This window comes from Notothenia rossii (genome assembly GCF_949606895.1).
Source record: "Notothenia rossii genome assembly, chromosome: 1".
Taxonomy (NCBI): domain Eukaryota; kingdom Metazoa; phylum Chordata; class Actinopteri; order Perciformes; family Nototheniidae; genus Notothenia; species Notothenia rossii.
In genome coordinates this window covers 30,102,629-30,127,394 of record NC_136912.1, presented here as the reverse complement: position 1 = coordinate 30,127,394, position 24,766 = coordinate 30,102,629, and the positions used below count along the sequence as shown (strand labels likewise).

The 24,766-nt window shown below is 40.0% G+C and overlaps 1 long non-coding RNA gene across 2 annotated transcripts; it reads right to left on the bottom strand.

The window, feature by feature from the left end:
- Window positions 1–1,342: 1,342 nt before the first annotated feature.
- LOC307045266 lies at window positions 1,343–20,933 on the bottom strand. 2 transcript variants are annotated; one of them, XR_013809837.1, is made up of 4 exons: window positions 20,834–20,933; window positions 14,945–15,085; window positions 2,782–2,873; window positions 1,343–1,596 (listed from the first exon to the last, which is right to left on the bottom strand). It is a non-coding gene; the product is annotated as an uncharacterized lncRNA (long non-coding RNA). The 2 variants fall into 2 exon arrangements; XR_013809838.1 differs by lacking the exon at window positions 2,782–2,873.
- Between the last annotated feature and the right edge of the window lie 3,833 nt (window positions 20,934–24,766).

The window sequence follows — 24,766 nt, the reverse complement described above, 5'->3', positions numbered from 1 at the left end:
GGGCAAAATATGAATGAAGGAAAGGAAAAGCCCTTATTGAGATGAGGAATGCAACTATTTCACTAGTTAATGAAAAGTGCACTTGTATGTCTTTTAACAAAAATATTACTGTTTCTCTAAATTTCAAAACATATGAGAATTTCACTAAAAAATAATCTGTCATCTCTGTGTATTCCTTTCCCACAATTATCCTTTATCTGTTGAAGCATTTGTACAAAACCGTTGCGGTCCTTGGCCAGACATCAACAAATTGAACGTACATTTGCAACAAACTTTATAACTTCACAGGTTTTGAACTTGCAAAACTAAGGCTTTGTGAAAAAAAAGCAGCAGGGAAACCTTGTGTTTGCAGTATAAAGGCAGTGATATGACAAACCGATGTTTGTATGAGAACACTGTAAGCAAATGCCGTAAATTCATCATCTCATCTGACTTCCTCACAACAGACAAAAGGTCAAAAGGTGTTTTGGAAACATCCCTCCATCAGGTAGTGAACATAAGACGCTACTCACAGAAGTACTTGAGCGTCTCTTCTATCTGCTCGTGTGTGAGTCCCAGAGCCACGATTGGTGTCAGCAGAGGGGTGTGCAGCCAGTCGTCATGGTCGTATCCGAACACCGTGTCCGCTCGCAGGGTGTAGCTGGGCTGACCCTCAGACAGGAGGCTCACTATCTCCAACTCGGGCAGGTCGGAACAAAGGTCTGTGTAATATGGATAACGTTTGTGAGTGTATGGGTTTATATGAGGATTGAGAAAAAAACAGAGAAAAAGGGCATTAACAACATGTAGTGACAAATAGTGACCCACAATGACACGCTGCCCTCTACTGATAGGTCTATGAACCTACCTTTCTTATAAGTTTACAATAAAATGAACTCTTGTGCTTGGTATTTCCAAAATGCTCATAAATTAAAATTCTTAATTAAGGGTTTAAGAGTTTTTGCAAAAACATAAATACAATAGGAGTGTCTTCTCATTTATGTTCACATATTTCTTTCAGGCATTCAGTCAATTGTACCAAACAATGTGAGCAATTATTTTGAACGTCGAAGAAAAATAAATCATAAAATCCTAGGACTTTTGCAAGATTAAATTAAGATGTTTAAATACCTAACAGGCCTTTTTTAAAGATAAATTACCTTAATACACCTTGGAATCTTGATTACATTTTTAAAAAAATATATATTTATATATATATAAATGAAAGATATTTTTCCTCTGTGACTCACCTGTTAAAGTTGAGACATCGTGGCAGGCTGGTTGTCCCAGGTCCCAGAGGCTCTCAGATGTTTCAATATGAAGAGGCCGGGGGTCCGTCCTGAGGGCCCCAAGCGCCTCCCCCTGCCCCTCATGGAGGGAGAATGCTGAACGGGAGTCCAGGTGGGCCTGTGGGGGCCAGGAGGGAGGAGAAAGAGGAGAAGGAAGAGGAGAGGAGGGAGGGGAGGCAGGGTGGGACAGCTTGAGACGGGGCTGGAGGGTTCAGGCTGAAGGCTGACTCAGAGCTGGGTGTCCCGCTGTGGGACTGAGGCCCCCTGCTGGCTCAGGGAGAGGACACAGGCCTCCAGGGCATCAGGCTCTGATTGGCTGAGAAGGTAACTAGAGAGGAGAATGCAAAGAGGAGAGGGGAGAAAAGAGTCATTAGGATGTTGGAAATGTTCATTGTTATGTTCATTATATTGCTGTATATAAAGAGCAAGTTGAGTGACATATTTTAGTTCTTTTTGGTAGTTATTTATGGTTTTGGTTTTTGCAGAGAGGTGGAGGCGTGTGGCGCAGTGGTTAGAGCGTTGGTGTTGGGAGCACAGGTTCAAACCCCACTGCAGTCAGCATTTCGTTGTGTCCCTGCCTGGGCAACACACTTCACCCCAAATCTATGTAAGTCGCTTTGGATAAAAGCAATAATAACAAGTGACATGTAATGTAATGGGGAAGAGTGATTCGACACTGGAAAAGTTTTTTTTTTTTACCAGGAAAAGAGATATAAAAGCCGGTGTTCTTTGTATTTTGTAGTTTATAGAAAATAATAAATAAATTCTCGCCTAGACAATGGACATTTTCCTGTGTAAGATTTGCTTCCTGGTGCTTTAGCGGCTCTTTGATTTTGGGTTTGTTTTCAGTTTTATGAACAAATAGCCACCACAAGAATGTTTAAAGGGTGTTTAAAGGATCTAGGTGACACAAAATGTATTGAATATAGCAATGCAGTTGATTATGATAAGTATGTATTGAAGATTGCAATCTTATACAGTTATGTATACAAAGCCTGCAATATGGTGTGACCACAGTTTTGTTTTCAGTCTCTACATTTCTCAAGCAACACGAGTGAACAACTTTAACTAGACGTTGCTTGACTTTTGCTTTTTAGGAATACATTGAACGTTTTTGTTTTACCATTCAATAGGCCCACAATTGGTGAAAAATGCCAGCATACAACATCTCGCAAACTAGTAACTGCAGACTCGTTTTTTTAACACAGAAACTGAAACTTGTAAACAACTCTCCATATGAGAAGTAGTTAATGGGGTTAATTGTCTTTCCAACAGTCTCACAAATAAAACAATTAAAAACTACAAAAGGGTTAAGAGTAATACTAAAATAGAAAATATGTTGAAGCCCTACTTTAAGAAAAATGTTTTTTGATGAAACTGTATCAAAAAAGATGTTATATTATTATTAATAAAACCAGCAACTCCATTAGTGCCAGTTTCTAATATCTCTTATCATGCAAGTAACTGAGACCCATTTATTTTTCAACAGATCTGAAGTCTGCCAGCATCAAACCTTTTGTCTGATCAGAAAGCCTTTCAGTAGAAGCACAACAGAGCCGGCCTCCTCACTGTGTTGTAGGGTCACGCGGATAGAGTAACCTCCGTCTGAAGCGACACACAGATCAGATCAGATTACACACACACACACACACACACACACACACACACACACACACACACACACACACACACCTGTTAACACCAGCAGCTCCAGCTGCGAAGAGTTAATGCATACAGTCTGCACTGATCTAGGTCGATATCATCTCTGACAGTATGCACCATACAGCAGTGATTTTCACCGTGAGGACTGGGTTTTCAGATTCACTCATTTAAAATACCACTCTATAAAAAGTCTTACAAATGTCACATAAAAACAAACATTTTAAATACATGATAGTTATAGATAACATTCCAATTAAAAAATATATATACCTCTTAGAATCTAAGCATATCTTCATCTATTATCATTTAATTATTTCTTGTGTTTTTATACAGTGTACCTTTGTTTCTCTCACTAAGACTGTAGAAGTGTAAAAAATAGGGAATAAAATAAGAGGGTCACATCAGAATACTCTGTCTTGTTAGGGGTCTTTATACCTGAAAACAATTGAGAACCTCTTTTATTCAATAACGTACATCTTTGGAAAAGAAGACTCTATTTTTATATTTACGTTCTTTGCGCAATCACTTGACAGTATTTAAGGTCCATCTTGAATAAACTAACACACCCAATCTATATCAGCAGGGCTAAATTAAATAACAAAGACACCTCTCTGTTTAGTGTAATACAATTCAACAACAATCATAACCTGCGTGAAGAGAGGATTTATTACAGGGCTAGGTGTGCATAGTAAACTGGCATCTAAATGTATGTAGTTACTCGTAAACTAATTTAACTCTTGTTTATAGAATATCTGCCATCCCTCCCCCATATTTTCATAGTATGAATGCAACCATAAATGTTGTTTTACAATAATACACTACAAGCATAACTAAATAATGTTGTGTGTATGGAAGTGATGAAGTCAAAACTCGCAGAATTTATTTTGTAGGTGGTCTTTTTTTATTTTTTTATTTATCCGATTTATTTCGAATGTGTAAAACAATAATACAAACATTTAACATGAGAATTATTATACAATACTAAAAATAGGCAGTGTCAAATTGATATACAAAAATATTACTACTACGGGTGGGAAGAAGTTTACACTTATTTAATCCCACCCCTTCTCCCAAAAACTAAATTATTAACGTATACATATGTATGGTATTGTTTTTATAATAATAATAATAATAATAATAATAGTAGTGTTGTTTGTATTTAATTATTTTTTGGAGAATGTTCTTGTGTGTTTTGACATTATTGTTAATATTTGTAAGAAACATTTATTTTCCTTATCAAAAACAATATACAAAGCTATGGTAATGATAAAGAGTTGCCACGTACTGAATCTTACTGATCTTTTATATATAAAAAAGGTTCTCATACAGTTTAAAAAGCTGCTTATTAATGACACAATACTGTACTTAAATTCAAGTCTGAGGGTGGCTTCATGCTTTAGCCAGGCGGGTAACAAAAGGACACTTGATACGTCGACCCAGTTATTGCAGTCAATAAAACATGCAGCCACAGGGCAAAGGGTTAGGCCAAATTAAAGGGACAGCGAGCAGCCTGTCATGTGTAGAGCAGAGACACACACACACACACACACACACAGATAAAGACTGCAGCTGTGGACCCTTTTAGATTACACTTGAATTAAAGTAACCCCCCGCCACAGCAGTATCACTATCACCAGCCGCTTTATATTCCCTTCACCCTTGTTGGTGTACTCCCCTCCTCTGCTTCCCACAGCACAGTCCATCCAATCAGCTGAGGGATTTGGTTGGTGGCCAACACCCCACCCCCCCTTCAATCCTCTCTCTCTTATCGATGTCAAGAGGAGACGCAGCACCTGCACACACTCCAGCTTTGAGATTCTCCCCCATCAGAGCAAACCATTTAGAAGTTTGTGTTATGGCTGGGTTACTTAAAGAAAATCATATCGCAACACCAATATCTGATCTAATACCTTAATGTGATATAGTCACTACATTGTAGGGTTGGCAATTTATTCTTTAATAAAATATATGCACAAAAAATAGTCTCATATAAAGATACATATCTAACATTGGTATATTGCTCCGCCATAGTTAGTGTGTCTTCACTAGAGTAATTCTAACATTGATATATTGCTCAGCGCTAGTATATCTACAGTATGTGTTATGAGGAGAGTTAAAGTTCTTATTTACACACAACAGACCTGTGTGCATGGGAATATTTTTTAAAAGTCCTAAATTCACATCCACACAAAACAAAAGCTGTGTACTCATGTGGAGAAGGAAAACATGCATGTCGTCCAGGCTCTTCACATTAACATTAACCCTCCGTCAGTTCCAATTTGGCAGTGAGTGAAACACACTGTTGGTTTGTTAGCCACGCAGCAGAGCGAGACCCTGTCAGACTCTTAGGTCTGACACCAGGGGACACGGTTATTAGCCCCCCTTTGCCAGAGGAATAAAAAAAAAAACTGTCAGCTGTAGCATCATTCATATCGAACACAGTGGAGCTGCTGAGAAGGTTAGCGCACCAACCTGTGTCCAGAAAAAGCAACCAAAACAAACTTAAAATAATACCAGGGGGTTCAGTGTGCTGTAAACAGATTCAATGTGACATTAATATAATAAAATCCAGTGAAAAAATGCAACAACGGCCATAGTTTTTGCTTCTTTTCCGAAATGTATAGTGTGTTTCTGCTTTTGACCTTGAATCCAGGGAGTTTAAAGGGCTCTACGTTGGTACTCTGCAAACAATGCCCTTCCAGGAGGGTGTGTACGTGAGCAGAGGCACACAGGAGGGAACGAGAGCCGGCAGGAGGGGGGAGGAAGGGAGGGAGGACAGCTACACAGAGGGGGCTGAACGAGGGGCTCATTTGAGACAGGGGTGCAAGGGAGAGTACACAGATCAAAGAGCCTTCTGGCTAGTGCAGCAGGTGACTGTCTTATGATCTTTTCTGTAGCTAGCAGAACTTAATGTCAGAAACTGATTAGCAAATGCTTCTTAAAGTCAATACATTTCAAATAAGCTGGCATTTGTCCTTAACTGCCATTACATTTAAAGTTATAGAGACAAACATAAGTATTTTTTATTTTATTTTTTAAAAAAGGTATTTACTTCAGCTTTGATCCAAAAAGCTGAAACCAATTATTTTTCATGGAGGCAACTTTAATGACTTCTTCATTATGAATATCTGGCAGGCAGCATGCCCTTGGTTCTTTCTCGTTCATGTGACCAAGCTTCAAATGACGAGTCCCTGAATCTAATGATGACAGGAGAACTTCTGCATGATGCAAAATAATATATATGTGGGTTGAAGGGGAACGAGAAGTAAACTCAAATCCATTTTCTTTCAAAGAGCAGACTGTAAGTGCTTGCTTTTAGAAATTACAGGGTGGTCTACATTCTTCGAGGGTAATATAACATGAGATTTAAAGACTGAAAAATACACTGACTTTATTTTTCTTCTTGAAATATAAAAAAACAAAACATAGGTAACATTAGCAATAACATTAACTAGAGCCTTGGCTCCGAGGGCTTCAACGTGCAAATAAACTCACCTGCTTTCATGCCACTACATCGGACTATAAGACACAAAGTCTGGATAATTGCAGCAATTTAATTATCAAATGATGTAATGAAAGAGTTTTAGAGTCTTTGGTTAGATTAAGAATCTTTGCTTTAGATATACTGCTCGACTGCCAAATCTTAACCAGTGAAGTTCTTCAAAAGGTCCACGTCCACTTCATGAAAATCCCCTGATTTATGTGTAAAAAAGCCGAGATACAAACTTCAGGCTGGATTCAATATTTGAATCTTATCAGCTCAGAGGATAAGATGACCCAACTGCAGCTTGTTACGGTCCAGAGATAAGCGGACGTGCAACAACTCACGGTCTGAACAGTATTAAGTCCAAACACTACTCATACCTGCAACCTGCCTGCACGCACACAGACACAAACACACACACACAAACGCTGCATCACAAGACATTTATGGAGCAATACAACTGCAATATGATGTGTGACGAGTTATAGACCTCTATCCAAGTTGCCATCTGCTGCCTAGGTTACAAGATCTATGACCTTCACACTGGACTAAACAAACACATTGATCCTTTATGCTGTTTTAAGGCAATCAAAGAGCACAATAAACCAGATAAGTAGCTCTGACTGTCATCAAATTGACTGGGCTGCAAACTTTGGATGGTAATGAAAAGTATTGTCACGTTTAAACTGATCGTCTTACTTAAACGTTCGTCCAAAAACCAGGTAGCAACAAATCATTCAGAGAAAAATAATTGTACTATATGTAACATTTCCCCTCTGCTCTTCTCCCTGTACACCAACAGCTGCACCTCCAGTCACCAGTCTGTTAAGCTCCTGAAGTTCAGACGACACCACCCTCATCGGACTCATCTCTGGTGGGGACGAGTCCGCCTACAGGTGGGAGATGGACCATCTGGCGACCTGGTGTGGGGACAACCACCTGGAGCTCAACGCCCTGAAGACAGTGGAGATGGTTGTGGACTTTAGGAAGAACGCAGCCCCACCCATCCCCATCACTCTGTGTGACCCCCAAGTAACTGCTGTGGAGTCTTTCCGCTTCCTGGGCACCATCATCCCCCAGGACCTCAAATGGGAGCAGAACATCTGCTCCCTCATCAAAAAAGCCCAGCAGAGGATATTCTTCCTGAGGCAACTGAAGAAATTCAACCTGCCAAAGACGATGATGGTGAACTTCTACACCTCCATCATGGAGTCCATCCTCACCTCCTCCATCACCATCTAGTACGCCGCAGCCACAGCCAAGGATAAGGGCAGGCTGCAGCGTGTCATCCGCTCTGCAGAGAAGTTGATCGGCTGTAATCTGCCATCCCTCCACGACCTGCACGCCTCCAGGACCCTGAGGCGGGCAGGGAAGATAGTGACAGACCCCTCCCACCCTGGACACAAACTGTTCACCCCCCTCCCCTCTGGCAGGAGTCTGCGCTCCATCAGGACCAAAACCTCTCGCCACCTGAAAAGTTTCTTCCCCTCCGCTACCGGCCTCTTAAACAAGGCCCGGCCCCCACTGACACTTTACCTCAGCCACAATGTAGTCTCTATATGCATTACATTCATGCACACAATGTTCATACTGCTTACCAGGGACGTGCACAGACATTTGCAGGGGCTATTGCTCTAAACTGGAAAAAGGTCCTCCCCCCGATAAAAAGACCTTTTGAAAATTGTAACTTGTTTTTTAATGTAAAAGAAACCAAACTATTATTACATCAACTAAATTGAACAGTAATTCACATCCCATAACAAATTAAGCTAAGGCGACTATTGCATTCGGTAACTTGATTTTAAAAATGAAAACCAGGGAAATTTTTTGTTTTGCGGTCCATATCTCATTAACATATCTAATGTTAGTAACTATTAAAGACAAATTGGGGAAAATTCTGTTCTAATGTAGTTTGACCATTGTAACTGCTGTCCAGACATACTGATACAATAGGGCCTCCTTAAATAAAATCTCTAATTAATGAAACCAGTTCAATACGCATTATTCTTATTCTTATCATTCTTTATGAGCGCAGACCGTAACGGTAAGGTATCTAATTAATTATTTATTTAGTATTCCATAACTTAGTAACAGAGATGGTCAAACTAAAGTGGAGACATGGCAGAAATCCTACAATGAAGAGGGACATTGAACTGTTCACCCGTGAGAGGGCGATCAAGAAAAGAGAGCGAGCGGGCCCGTTGAGGGAGTTTACAGATGAAAAGACACAGAAGCACAATAACAACAAGTAGGCTATATTTAGGTGTTTTTTTGTAAATAACCGACGGTATCAAGAGGAAGTAAAGTCCCCTGGTTTGTCCCTTATACCCTAACTGCCATGAGACAACTCAAAAGCAAGTTTCCAAAATCCAACACTGAGGTGGTCTTAACGCACCGGCAGATGACAGCGCTGACAAAGTGTGTTTCCCGCGGCGAGACGCTACAATTCTTATTGTGGGCTTATCATGTTGATTCGGCCACAACAGAAAAAAGAAAAACAAACTCTCGCTCTCTCCAGAGGGGCAGGTCAGCCAAAAAGGCCAAACGGGCCGTTGCCCGGGCAACATTAGCCCGTACCTGTGCACGTCCCTGCTGCTTACTGCACATATTTCTTGTTTCATATCCTATAATTCATTCATAGCATTCTATTTCCATGTAAATTACTGCTTTATTTTATTGCTTGTGACGAAGATGGCTTCGTCACTGTGGACTGACGGCTTCGGGCTTTGTATATTGCACATGTGTTTTATTTTGAAAAGTGTTCCCTTTCCCCGGCCGTTTCTCAATCGCGAGGATGCTTGCTTGGGTTGCACATGTCTTCCGAGTCTTTTGCTTCAGAAGCTAGGCAAGAATCCTTCCTGGCATTCGGAAAACGTAGAGTGGAACAGGCTAGGAAGTGTGCAGGTGTGCGTCATATGAGAGGCCCTGCCTTACATTGCGCAAAGCATTGTGGGGATTTTAAGGACCCGAAGTCTACCCATGTGCAGCCTCGAAATTACCCCCAAACCAAGGACGCGGCCTCGTGGAATTCAAAGTATGCTGGAGATTGGAACAGTCCTTCGGCGGCACTCGATGACGTAGTATCCTTGAAATATTGGCTTGGAAGCCAGTTTCCTCGAGATTGAGAAACGGCCCCCATGTCTGTTGCTGTTGATTGTGTGCACCTGGTGCCCTGTGTTGTCTCCTCCCCCCTCACCTGTGTCTTGTTGATTGATTAGTGTGTGTGTTTATTTAGGCTCTGTTTACCCTGTCAGCGGACAAGGTAGGGTGTGTGAGATCCTTGTGGCTGGTGACTGTGCTCACGTGAACAGCGAGATTGAGGCATGTGCCCGTGAGTAATAAATGCCCACACCGGGTTGTATTTTGGACGTTCTGCCTCTGCCTCCTTGCTTGGTCGGGCCGCTCAACGGTCAGCTTCACATTGCTATTTAACTATATTGTATTACGTGTCCTTAAAGATTTTTTGTTTTATATTAGATTTTTTGTTTTATATTTTATGTCTGCACCATGACATCAAGTCAAGTGTGAACCTACCTGGCAATAAACCTGTTTCTGATTCTGATATTAGACTTTAATTTAACTGTATTTCAGACAACATTTTTTCTGCATAGGAACTTTCTGCTTCTGATTGAGAGTTACCCTATTCACAAATCAAAGTTGTGTCAAGCATTATTTGTCATTTCTTGTGAATGTACACAAAATACCAGTTTTACTGCCTTTTTATCCTACATTAGCCACAATGCTACGTTAGCCAACTGCGGACTAGAGTACATCCTGAATTTGGCACACCTACTTAGTAAATTCAAGTTGAATTAAAATCAAATTGTGAGTGACCCCAAGAATTTACATTTTTTAAACGACTCGTGAGATACCAGAGGATTCTAACCAGTGTTGTAAAAGTGTAACAAATTGCTTACTATCATTTGGCCATTAAGATTTAGGTAGAACTAGAACAGCTCCAGATAAAAACTGTCCTGTTCTGAAACCAGTGGCAGGTATTATCCAATGAATTACATCATGCTCTCATTATTGGAAATGATACAGCTGGCAACGGCAGACATGGCGTTGAATTGGTTAATCATTAACAACTCATATGTTCTTGGTCAAGTTTATTTTTCATTCTGTGATATCATCCATAAAAAGGTGAATGAAGTGACGGCTGAGAAATTAAGAGTTTAAAACTAAAACGAGCATTTTAAACTCACTACAGACGGCCTGGAGGCATCACACGGGTCACCTTCACAGATATTCATGCAACATGATATCTGTGCTGATATCTGTTATACTATTAATAAGCAATTTTTTTAATATCACGCTGAGCTAGGCACAGTGTAAACACAAAGCCTTCATCATTACAAAAGACAGGATCTGATGCATGATGCAAAATAAATACTGCAGTTTGCCACAACAAAGAGAGCCGGGAATTGGGCTGATAATGAAAAAAGGCACTTTAAAGCATGAGAATTACAGGAAAGAGTAATGGGGCCACTAATGCTTAATTATAAATACTGATTTATCTGTTTTTCATACGAAAATGATTGATTAACCATTTAGTCCACAAAGTCATGTACAAATAAGGGGAGAAAAACTGTTATATTCAGTTCACAATAATGTGAAAAGCAACAAAGCCTCACATGTGAAATGCTGGAACAAGTGAGTTTTTATGTGCGATACTGTATATGTATATGTAATGTATCCACTAACTACAGTACTAGGAACTATGGTGTTGAGAAGCTGGAAAGTATCGAGAGATCAAAGTGACAAACAGGAGGAAAAGAGCATGGGAAAAAACAGGAGGCTAGTAAGAAAGACTAGAGCAAGAATGTCACCCAGCTGGAAGAACTAAATCTGGACAGCAACTGCACAAGAAAAGAAAGTGGTTACAAAAACCAAAAAACCAACTACTGAGTCTCTAAAGGCCAATCTGCTCTGTGAGCTCAACATGTGGTCCTTTAAATCTGCTCCTAAAGGCCCAGATACACCGGCCCGAAATCGGCAGCAAATGGGAGTCGGGCCGAACATGAGCGTGGGCACGCCCTATTCGGAGTGGTGTGCGCCGCACCATCGGGTCTTTTCTGCCGACCTGACGCCTTTTCTTGCCGATTCAACATGTTGAATCGGCGTCGGGAACACCACCGGAAGTCGGACAAAGGGATAACACTGATTGGCTGTTCAGCTAGCGAATCAGTGCATGAGAAGCGTTAACGGAAGTGAGGGAGGTAAACAAATCATTTAAAATTGAAGATTGAACACACACGGACGGCTATTTCACCTCATCGGTTTATAGAGCTCCTGTTCGTTCATGTTTTCAATGGACGAGAGTGAAAATGGAAAGAAAAACGCTATTTGTTGTTTGTTTATATCACGGAGTCTGTTCTTCTTCTCTGTCTTCCGGTTGTTCTGGTTGTTGCCTCTTTTGAATGATGAATACACACTACCCCCGCCTGCTGGTAAGGAGAGTTATTGCCACTCACGTATGCGCAGTTCATACGTGCTCGGCTCGGATTTGCGGTGTGTTCCAGTGCGCGAAGTCGGCAAATACGCAGGAGAGTCCGGCGACGCAACAGTCGGTGTCGGCGTCGGCGACTTCTCAGGTGACTGCAGTGGCGGTTCTACGGGGTGGCACGGGGTGGCAGCTGCCACCTCAGAAAAATGCCTTGCCACCCCAGCTGACACCCCATTTGGCAGCTTTGTTTTGAAAGAAAGGTTGTGGCTCATCGGAACATTTATGAGAGAAAATCTCTAATGTCCGAGTGCAAGTGAATGCAGCACAAGATTCGAGCCTTGTAACCCCTCCCCCCACACAGAACAATGGGGGCTATCCACCCTTATCCACAATGTAAAGTAATTCACACAGCCTTTTCCCTCTCCTATCTGTGAGGAGCAGCAGGTTCAGCTTTCAGAGCAAAGTAACAAAAAACTAAAATGGCATTCATTTTTTGAAATACGTCGTGTAGTAATATATATTTATTTATTTTTCTTCTCAAGAGAGCACCAGAATGTGTATTTGATGTTAGTATTTCAAAAAATCTCCTGGGGGAGAATCCCTGCAGACCCCCCTGCAGGGGTTGGGTTTTCCACTCTTTCACCTGTGGGGAAATTGCAGGATTGGCTCCAGGTCGCCCTTTTTATTTACTACAAGACAAATGTGCCTTTTTATTTCATACAGTTCAATTTGGATTGAGACAGAGAAATAATCTAAACTTCACGCGTGGCGTTTCACTGTCAAGGGGAGCGTGTATGTAATTACATTGCAAATACTGACTTGAGCCCCACCACTGTATGGGTTAGCCCTACCATAGATTACCCAACACAAATACTCTGGCGCCCGCAACTGTTTGCGGTCTACTATGACAGAGAAGAGCCTGTCAAGTGGCTGTACTCAGCATTGAATCAAAACGCACCAGCTTTAAATTTTAATAACTTTGTGTGGCGTTTTACTGATCAAGATGGTAATCACCACATTCAGCTGTTATAGACATGCCAACTTGATGCTCTGCTCACGGATGAGTCGATGAGAATAATAAACTGTTTAAGAAGATGACCTTACATGTGTAAATATATGTTTCTTCTTTGTGGGGGTCTGCCCCCAAAAAACAGTTTCAAGTCCTGAGAAAGTCAAATAAGACGGTGTGTAAAACTTCACTGCCCAGCCAAAAAAAAGTAACCACTTTGATTTAACTAGGCCAGTAGGTAAGGGCTTTCCACTGGATAATAACCGCAGCGATGTATGTTTTAGCTGAATACACGTTTTTTTAACTCTAACTGATGCAGTTAGTCATTTCTTTAATGTTTTTTCTTACTGATGTAAAGTCAAGGTTGTAACTGTTTGCAATGAAGTTGTGGGGCGCTGAACTGTTCCTTTGATTCTTTTGAATTATGATAGTAATTACTGGTCTTTCAAATTTGAAGGAGGGTGAGCAAGCATCTTGAGGAAAGTTCATCATTAACTCCTCCAAAAAATATAGTTTATTTAATAATAACACTGAATATGTGAATCATAACAGTGATTGACAGCTGATAGGAATAATATGATTGTTAATATTATCATATTCATACAGACACACATCGATGAGACAGTTAATGTACTTATTGCAGCAGTCTGCATATTTGGTACCCCTGCTGGTCTAAGAGTTAAACCAACTCATTCAGTTAAAATTCATTAAATTACGTGGGCCACTTTATATATTTATATTTAAGGCTTTACTGATGTGCCACAATAATGTCACCTAATTTTATTGAGTTAAAATATCAATATTGTGGCTTTCCAAGTTAACATTGATTGATATGACTGCGATTAAATCAGCATATACTTCTGCAAGGGGATGCCACCCCTGAAATTCTCCCGCCACCCTCTTGCCACCCCATGAATATTTGTCTAGATCCGCCCCTGGGTGACTGGCCGGTGTATCTGGGCCTTAAGGCACCAAAACACTCTGGTTTTAATCATCAGAGCTATATCTCAACAAACTCACCCTGTAGAGCTTTGAGATCTGCGCAGGAATAACAACTTGACTGACTAATGGTTAAAGAGTAGTGTAGGGCACAGATCCAGTCTGCTGAGTTACTGAATGCCTTGACCTTTAAAACAGAATTGTAACAGCTAATCAAGAGGCAAGGTCGAAATCATTATTGTGTTCTTCAAATCAAAAGCCCTTATGTGTCCTCAGATCTGTTTGTCTGTAATCTGTTGTGTTCTTAAAAGATCTTTAAAGATACTCCAATGTATAGTTATAGGTAAATATGTAACTAAAACTATTGAGGGAAAATAATGGAGGTCAATCCACACGTAACTAACTACCTAATGTTCACACCCATAGACTGTTGTGATGCAGGTCACTGTACACCACTAAGTGTCTTTGAGACATTCTGAAGGGACAGAAAGCTGAACACATCATAACATCGCTGCACTTAGCTTCAAAAGTACTTTTAGGGAGGGACACAAGATGATTTAATCAAACTTACTATGTGTGAAAAGGTACCTTCCTTTCACACCTATGTATTTAGGGTAATAGATCAAATCAAACAAACAGAAATGTGTCAGCTGTAATGACAGTTGCACTGAAAGGTAAAAAGGTCTAGCTACTGATGACAGTGTTTTATGTTTTGAGTCCCAATTGTCTGATTAATAGTGAGGCGTTCCTATTTGTTATGATGATAAACAGTTATCAAGCAGAAAACAAAAAGGGGAAGTCTCTCCCACTTGGTCACATTTGAAAGTTGAAAGGCGATCATAACAATTAATCATAGAGGGAAATTAATTGCTCTCGGACAGCTAATCAGCAGGGTTGGTTCAAGAATGCCCAGATTTTAAATAATTGAACTTTTGCTAAAAAAAAAGTGGCCTAATATGACGGAAAAAACATTAATTTATGCAACTCATTTTTGCTGACATGACAAATATAACGAGGGGACAAACACAAGCAGCTAAAGGCTCCAGATCAGAATACAGCAACATTAGCCAAATGCTAATAACAGGGGACATGCCAGCAAGCCAAATGATTATTAAAAACAACTGAAACAGACTTACTGTTATGCTGCAGTAGTTATCTTAGCATGTGATGAGTGATATCCAGTGTTTTTAAGGTACCGTCTCCTTTAGTGTGCGTCCGTTAAATGAAATGCTCTCTGGGCTGCTTTACCGGCCGGCTTCTGTCCTGTCCCGAGTGTCCTGTGAGAGAGAGAGAGAGAGAGAGAGAGAGAGAGAGAGAGAGAGAGAGAGAGAGAGAGAGAGAGAGAGAGAGAGAGAGATAGAGAGAGAGAAAAAAAAAGTGAGGCGGGATGGAGGTGGGGCTGAAGGGGGGATGAAGGAGGAGGAGGAGGAGGGACGTAGGGAGAAAAGGCGTGCTGGTTTATTATGTCTGAGAAACAGACTGAAACTTAAGCAGAGCCAGAGGTCTGTAAGGTGTTGGTGTTTCTGCAGAAGCTCAGGATGTCCCACGTCCTCATGACATGGACACGGTTATTTGCATTAACCAAACTCTGCAAATCTCCTGGCTCTGGTTTCTACTGTGCTATCCAAATAAAACCTATAGTTCAACCTTTGTCACTGCAACAATGCCAAGTCTGTTTCCCAGCACTACTGGTCACTGATTTACAGACTGTCATCAGAGATTAATATGTCTACTGTCGCTATCTGTTAAAAGGCCAGTGGATTCCTTACGCTCTTTATAAATGTGTGCTTCTTCTGTTTAACTGTACAATTCTACAAAATGGATACCTTTACACATTTAGAGTTGAGTTTATCTAGCTTTGTTCATTGTTATCTGAGATGTATCTTCATGACCAGTTAAAGCTACATCCTGGGGGGGTACAGACACACATTTACTTATCGATAAGTTGGTAAGTAACATCAGTTTGTGCAGTTTAGCATAAAGCTCACAGAGGCCGTCACAATAAATCTGGCTTTACATAATACTTGGGACAGAATAGGTTCAGTTATAACAAAAAACAAGTCAACTGGAAATATGTTATCATAAACCAAAGACTACTCGTGCTTTTTGAATGTATTCTCCTTAGCAACACGACTACCACACTGATGCAAGACAATTTGATTTGTTTATGTATTGCTTACAGTAGAGTCTCGTTCAAGGTTACCAAAAAAGGGCATTGTGGTTTCTTTTGGATATTCCACTTGTTCTGAAATAGTAGCAACACAGCCACATCTTCTGTTATCTAACATGTAACCTGACACAATCATGATATCATAGAGAACAGCTCAAATATTTGATTACATCACACAAGATCATATCCAAAAGAAAGGAGTTTAAATTCTTAACCCATGCAGAACTTTTTGAGCTGAGACTGTACTATAGTTAATAGAATATCTTTTTTGTCATCATACAGACTATAACGACATTTCGTTGGCATCTCTCACTGCAGTAATAAAATAAATAGAGACAAATACATCATTAAAAGCAGTAGTAAAAGCAGAGTTAGCAGCAATGATAGTTCGAAGTAACTCCGACAACAAATTCAAATAAAGGTTCTGTTTTCCTCCAAAGTTAGATCACAATACTTTTTATTGTGTTCAGGGAAAATAAACTGTGTGAGAAAACAAATTTATGCTGAGGATGACTTGGTGCCCTCTAATATTGTATAGTTTATGATATTTAATAATTGCAGAAATTCAATGCCATTGAAAACGGCTACAGATAGGGCCGCCCCTCCCTACAGGCCAATCACGCAGGCTGCAGGGGGGCCTCAGCTGCTGTGTGCAGTTCTCCACTCAGTTCTCCACTCAGTTCTCCGCGCACCCCCCGCGAGAGTGAGAGTGAGAGGTGACAAGGGGAGCATGTCTGTAACCTGACTCCGTTGCAATGAATCGAGTCGACATCTGACCAATCACGGCTTTGATACGGCCACTAGTGCAGGTGAAGAGATGTCGGTGAAAAGACAGTTTCAGTCCGGCACAGCAAGAGGGGAAAAAAACATGAAGAAACTAGAGCATGCCTCGAAGGTGGGTTATTGTACAACTTGCGAATGTTGTATAAGTCAAATTGCCAATTGCCATTAAAACATCAGCTGCAATTCACGACATGAAGAAGGCAGTCTCTCTGCATAGCATATAGCAAGGGTATTCAACTAAAATTCAACGAGGTCCATATATATATATATATATATATTGAAGTAGCCTGCAGCTTTATCAACGTCTGCATGTCATCAACAACTGACTGCCAATCAAATAAAGAAAGTACAATTCATAAACAACAATATTGTCAATTAACATTGAACTATACAGATATACAGTAAATACTGTGGATATGTGTAATGTTCCTCTCGGGCTGCATTTAAAAATAAAATAGAGAAAATAAATAAAATAGCTTTTGAAAATATGTGCATCTTAAAATTGTTTAATTTTAGATAAATAAAATAAAGTGCAGCAGCAGCTTGAGTTTCTCTTTTTCTTTGTTAACCGTTTCACATCATGACTTAACAGTTTCAGACCATTATAGAACAATATCAGTCTTTACACATCATAACAATTGAACGGTTTTAAAGTTTCTCTTTCTTTCCCTCTTATATTGCAGTCCCTCACTCACTTTTCTTTAATTCAGTGCTAGAATTGAGCTCGAGCTTGTCCTGCCAGGATTTTGTCAATCTGGGCTGAAATGGTATCAGGGCCATTCTCATACACACATGCAGGTGCTCATTGCCTGCCCTGGAACGGTATTTTTTTTTTTTACCTCAGTTCTGACTTGAAAGGGAATGTTTGGTCAAACACTTTGTGTTTTGTCTCATTGTGGCGTTTTGGCACTTTTAATGAGCGCCACGGTCTCTGAAAAAATTAGACACACTGGTTCTGTGCTCCCAGTGGGAAGGATGAACATGAATGAGTCCACTCAGGGTTACAAGCTCTGTTCTGACTGTCCACTTTCCTCTTCTTGGAGAGCGCCATGTGTAATTATTTGTCTCTCCCTGTCTGCCGCTAACACGCCTGTTCACTTTCCTCTCCGCTTCTATCTGCCGTTCTCTCGTCTCTTCTTCTGTTTTTCTCTCCCTGTATCGCTCACTCGTCTCTTTTGCCCCCTGTCGGCAGCGGTTAAAATAGAATCGCCCCGTCAAAATTGAAATCGCCCTATCAATGTATTGATTATAGGTCCGTATAGGTCGGCGTCTGGGTCCGGATCCGGACCGCGGCCCGCCTGTTGCCGAACCCTGGCATATAGGCTAATGGAGATGCAGTTATTTCCAGCATTCTTTATTTACCATTCATTCAAGTATGTGATGCCTTTTATCTGCTAATGTACAGGAGGAAGAGTGATAAACTGTCTCTCTAGTTGGCTTACATAACAGTTAAAGTTTACAGCCTAAAAAACATGGAGCATTTTTTCCCCTTTTATTCATTTTTATATCAATTTGCACATTTCATGGTGATGCTCAGCCCCTCCCCTTAACTCCTAACAGTCATCATCATGTCAACCACAACACAGAGAAATACTGATAGACATGTGTGTGTAGTTGTTGATACATTGCTGACAGAGGGAACTACATTTCAATACAGATTTAAGAAATATCAGTTCAGTGTTTCCCACAGATCTGAAATATACTTGGGGGGGTGGTCGTAGCGCTTGTAAGCAGACCCTTCACGCGATACCCTATAGTTTAAATCTACTACCCACACATAAACATAAGATATATTTTTTTTTTTGGAGTTAAATGCATCAATCTGGTGCATTTTGAAGGGGAAATAAAGAGATCTATGGAAACACCTATATTAAACAGAACTGTATACATTTCAATAATCATAAAATCATGGCCATAACCAATCACATACCATTTCCAATATGAAAAAAACACTGAAACTTGTTTATTAATTTATTTTTGGTTCATGTATAGTTGTGAGTGTGTCTGGGCTCCTGAACCAGCCTCTCCTGTCTCTCTCCTCTCCTCTTTCAGGCAGCAGCAAAGACTGGTTTTAGCTCTCAACAAGTTTTAAAAGTGTAACTTACCTTTTTTCACCTAGTTAACTTTTTATTTATTTATTCATGCATATTTTACTAATCACTACCCTCTCAAATGGAAATATGTGTTTACATAAATGGTGACCAAACTGTTTGAGACCCACTGAGAACTTAGACTAAGTTAACTATCTAAACACTCAGAGAGTCCTTTACCTCACCTGAGCTGAGGTTATCCCGAGCTTGAATGACACACAGAGACCAATCAAGGGCTTTGATTTATGATCTGTATGACAGTGGCCATGTCAGCAGGCCACATCATGTAGACAGCCAGTCACCCTGTGTGAGGCAGGCCACTTAACAGGCCAGACCATCGGGAAATCCCCCGATGGCCAGTCCGGGACTGGGTACAGGAGACGTAGAGCGAGGGATCATTGTCCACAAGTTAATCGATCGCAGATGGCGTCGTGGTCACGGACGAAGAAAAAAAACGGGAAAAAAAACTTAAATGGGTCGCGAAATATACTTGGGCGGCCGTTAATATACCTGGGCGGCCCGCCCAAGTATAGTCTATGTGTGGGAAACCCTGCAAAGCATGTTTTGTCATGACTATATTATAATGAAATAATATAGTATTTATATTATTGAATTGATTATGATTATTATTATTAGTAGAAGTAGTTTATTTGCATTCATTCTATTTTAATCTTTTTGAGGCTAGTATTTGGCAGGAAATGCAGACGTATTCACCTGTAAACGCATACTGAACGACATACATGCACATTTACCTCACTGTTTAAAAAAGTAACCCGGCCCGGCTGAAATAACTGGATGGCCTACCTGCCTGTCAGCCTTCCACCTGTGCACAAACTTATCTCGTGCCCTCATTGGTCATGTGCGCGTTCGTGTGTGTTGGAGGAGGGGCTCTGCAAGGAAGTGGCAGATTTTTTCCGGTTGTGTATTTTCAAATTCTAGCGCACTCGAGCTTGTTTCTCCAAAATGACCTACCCCACCTTTAAAATAACAAAGATAATCAATGCAATTTAAACATGGTATAATTAAGTGTTCTTTTCAAGCTTGTATATTTTTTCCTAGTTGTTCTATAAGTGTAAAGGTTATGAGAGACACAACCAAAGACATCTCACTCAATCTTTCCTCTTGGCTTTATTATATGGAGGGTAATCATGTGCTCCTTAATTCATAGTGTTAATAATACCTCCTTTTGTGTCAGCAGTGTTTTCCACTCTGCATTAGTAATGCCAATTGTGTTGAACACAGTGAGTAATGTGCTTTTTACCAACAAAGATGCCATTCATGTATGTGTGTACAGAGGCTGCACCTCTGAGTCTCTACTCTGTGTGACTGCACATTAAAACTATGTATTAAAGAGGAAAAAGGGAATATGTAGAAGCCATTGTTACTTCTGCAAGCTCCACACCTGCAGGATTACCAATGAAGGGGGACTTGTTAACCTCAACTACTGAAGGAGGGGTTAAAGATGAAAGGCAACGATTTTACTCTCACGGACTAATTGTTACTGATAAAAGCGATTGTGTTTACCATGTTGTTAAACTATATTTAAAACAAACTACGTCAAAGACTGAGAGTTGAATTCTGATTCCCAATCTCACTTCAAGCATTAACGCCTGCTAGCTATCATGATGATACCTACCATAATTAGCAAAACCACAAAGTTAGCTAGCTTGTGAAATACACCTTATAAGCAACTTATTTTCACGTCCGGCCAAAACTGTCACCAATGTTTATGGTATACAGTTAGTCAAAAGGTTAGTGTTTCGATATAATAGGTCGAAACAACGAAGATATAAACAAGACAATTTGAGCCGAAACATTCACACTTGACGCCCGGAGCAGGACTCCCACCCTGCAGCGTATGGAAATGTCCTCTTACCAAGTTTGGACAGTTTAAGAAACATACACCCAGGCGACAGGTTTACTACATAATTGTTAATGGAAATACAGCAGAACGTATCGAAAGAGGGAAAATATAAACTTACATGTTTATTTGGTCTATTCAACGTCGTTGTCGGCGCAGAAGTTTCCCCCAGCAAACTTCAAGCTCAGCTGTCACATCGGGTTGTCCGCTCTGTGTTCCATTTGGTCATCTTCAAAGCGTGGCATTATGGGATATGTAGTTCTTCGACAAAATGCATATATTTTTCATCAAACTCTGTCAAAGCTAAATATTTTTACAGAGGTGGAGAGAACTATTAAGATCTTGTAGTTTGTACTTGTACCTGAGTAAAGAAATGCTCTGTTACAAGTCAAACCAAATCGTTTTGAAATTCATTCAAAATGTTACTCAAGTAAAAGTACAAACGTTTTAGCATCAAAAATATATTCAAAGTACCAAAAGTAAAAGTACTTATTATGCAGATTGGCCCATTTCAAAATGATTGTATTACACTTTATATTATATATTATTATTATTATTATTATATTATTTTTTTTGATTATGTTTATGATGCATTACTGTGTTTATCAAAGCTGGTAAATGTGCAGATAGTTTTAATTACTTTATTTACTGCAGGGTAGCTTGTTCATTATTTACCTCTAATTGTAGTGGGTTAGAACTACAAAGTAGAAAAACGTTGAAATACTCAAGTAAAGTAGGTCTGTCAAAATTGTACTTAAGTAAAGTGCTTGAGTAAATGCACGTTGGTACTTTACACCACTGTCCTTTTATGGCACATCATTTTATATAAAATATACATATCCTTTATTTAACCAGCTAAAAGTCTCATTGAGATAAAAATCTCTTTTTCAAGAGCAACCTGGCCAAGAAGGGCAGCATGAACAAGGTTACACAAATTAACACAAAACAATAGGCAGACGAATCATCATCATCGGCGGTCACTCGTAGTCGAGTTTGACTGTCCTCCTTCTTGGTCCTTGTGGGTCTTCAGGTGGGCATAGAGGCCGATTCTGGACCCGATTATTCTTGTGGAATGTGGACAGGGGAATGTAGTGGTGGAGGGTTTGGGTTGGACCTGTTTAGTGGTTGCTCTCTCCTTCCTGAGTCTGCGCCCTTTTATGGCATATCATTTTATATAAAATATACATATCCTTTATTTAACCAGCTAAAAGTCTCATTGAGATAAAAATCTCTTTTTCAAGAACAACCTGGCCAAGAAGGGCAGCATGAACAATGTTACACAAATTAACACAAAACAATACAGGCAGACGAATCATCATCATCGGCGGTCACTCGTAGTCGAGTATGACTGTCCTCCTTCTTGGTCCTTGTGGGTCTTCAGGTGGGCATAGAGGCCGATTCTGGACCCGATTATTCTTGTGGAATGTGGACAGGGGAATGTAGTGGTGGAGGGTTTGGGTTGGACCTGTTTGGTGGTTGCTCTCTCCTTCCTGAGTCTGCGCCCTTTTATGGCATATCATTGTATATAAAATATACATATCCTTTATTTAACCAGCTAAAAGTCTCATTGAGATAAAAATCTCTTTTTCAAGAGCAACCTGGCCAAGCAGGGCAGCATGAACAAGGCAGAATACAACTGTCGCAAAACACAAATGAAATGGCACATTAACCAGTCAATATGCTAATAAAAGAAACTGTTAAAAAACATTAAAAACTGGCACAGTTTTAAAACGACTTCAATTAGGGGATATAAGAGCAATCACATCGACCAATGGTTTCTTGTTCTCTGTCCTTTAAGATGGACTTGAACTGCCCCATAGTGATAACATCTGACAGTTTCAACTCCATATTAATATTATTATTTGTTTTCGAAAAAAAATAGAGTCTGAACCTCTGAGGCTGTCTATCAAGTCCATGTGAATAATGACTGTAGTGCTCTGGTTTCAAGTCACACAAATATTTCATTACACTCTTACTTGCGTTTTTATTGTATGTTTTATATATGGGTGGTGAAATCATGTGGAAAAAAAAACTTCTCACATGCAAAGTATTTTAGGCCAGAGAAATTGCATCACGCCATGATGTTATTTGTGGTTGTCCTATCTGACAGACTATAGCCTCCACAAGTGTGTGACAGGTGATGCAAGCTGCTGGAGAAATAGCTTGACTATACATATCTTACACAGCACTGTAACTTGAATTCATGTATTTATTTATTTTTATTATCTTTGCTTTTTAATGACTGTTTTTAAATGCCATTTTGAATCTCTTTCCGCTGCACTACTTTGTTGTGCTCTTAACAAATGTCATTTTTGTGAAGCACTTTGAATTGCCTTCTGTTGAAATGTAATATAAACTTGCCTTGCCTTGCCTTAACAAAATAAGGCTTATACAACATTTAAAAGCAGATGAAGCTGCACAGCTGAACAATTCACAATCATTAGATTTAATTCAGCAGATGCAATACAAGTAATAGATAAGTGTTGATGTTCTCACATATCAACCTTCAAATGACCAGCAACAACAGCCTTCAGTTTGAATGTTAGTGTGCCATATTAATATACTGTATGTGGTTATTTTCAGCCGTCTCTCTTACGTTATCTTTCCAATGTAGTATACCTGAGGACACCCACATGTGACTGGACCAAATGCTGAGCTATTTTAACCCGAGAGCCGACCACAAGCCCGCCTGAGAATGTGCACAGACATACTATGCACCCTCAAACTTTCACACTCGCAGAAAGTCACTCACATCTGATCTGACCCAAACAAATGCCTGCAGGCTTGCGTATAGTAAAGTGTTTGTGTGAGTGTCTGTCTACCTCTAGTGGTAAAAGTCTGAATTAAAAGAGAGAGTGTAGGCTTTATCTATTTTCTTTTGATCTCTTGTTCAGGTATGTTTTATCCTTGGTTGATATCTTCATCAAATGTTATATTAAAAAAAGCCTGCGTAGAATCAAGCTGATCGATTTTTCCAATGGCGTATAAATCTATTTATCCTACAGAAATAAATGATTCTTTGCATTTGACAAATCAAAGTGCTTGTTTTTGATCGAAAGCTAAAGAACTGTAAGTGGACCTTGAGTACATAGTTTGGTCTGCTGTTTCCAAGCAAACATATAGAAGAAGACCTAACAGTGCTAAATAAAATAACATTTGAACATCTACAGGTCCAAGAGAATGTGAGCAAACTATTTGAAGACTGTGTGATAAGATCAAAAGCCCCAGAGGTACAGAGTAACTGTTGTTTCCAAGGTCAAAGAGTTGCCTTAAAACTCAGCTTGGTTGGGTTTGGCTAATCCTGCCACTTTTGAATCTGGTCATGTTTTCTTGCATTGTTTTTACAATTACAGGTAAATACTACGGCAACAAAAGACCCATTTATACAAAATACCATATTGATTTTCTGGTTCAGGCGGTCAACTGCAGCTGCAGGTTAATTGTGGCAAAACATTCCTCCGTGGATACTAGTGTCTGGTCTTCCATTTGTGAGTGATGATAAATAATTTACCACAGTCTCCATAGTGGGCTTGTGGTCTGCCACATCCTCTCTCAGGACAATAGAGCCATTTCCTGTGGGGTGAGACGCAGAGGACCAGAGAGAAAAACAGGCGAGTATTGTAAAGCAGGGACATCATATCAGCGTATCCTGTCCTTGGAGTGAAAGACAGATTCGATTGAGAAGTGAGATTTATGGTCTGTTTGCTGGGAGGTTACAGGGCAAGACTGGAGCGAGACACCAGTGCAGGCTTGCTTTGACCCCTGCCTACAGGACATTCTTAAAACCTTCTGACTTTGTAAAGGGCAATTATACAGAGACCGAAAAGTGAGAACTTCCTACACATTATCTCATGAGGTAAAGCAAACATCCTCTCACATATTCACAGTCAGAGAGACATTTTTGAATGCTGTATCAAATAAATGGACATCAAAAGCTTGAATTAGTGCTGAAAGATGAAAAAGCCAGCCAGGTGTCTTTGACATGAACTGGCAAGTCTTACATAATTCCCACTCTTTTAACTCCTGGCTACTGTTCAAAATAAAGAGGCTGCTG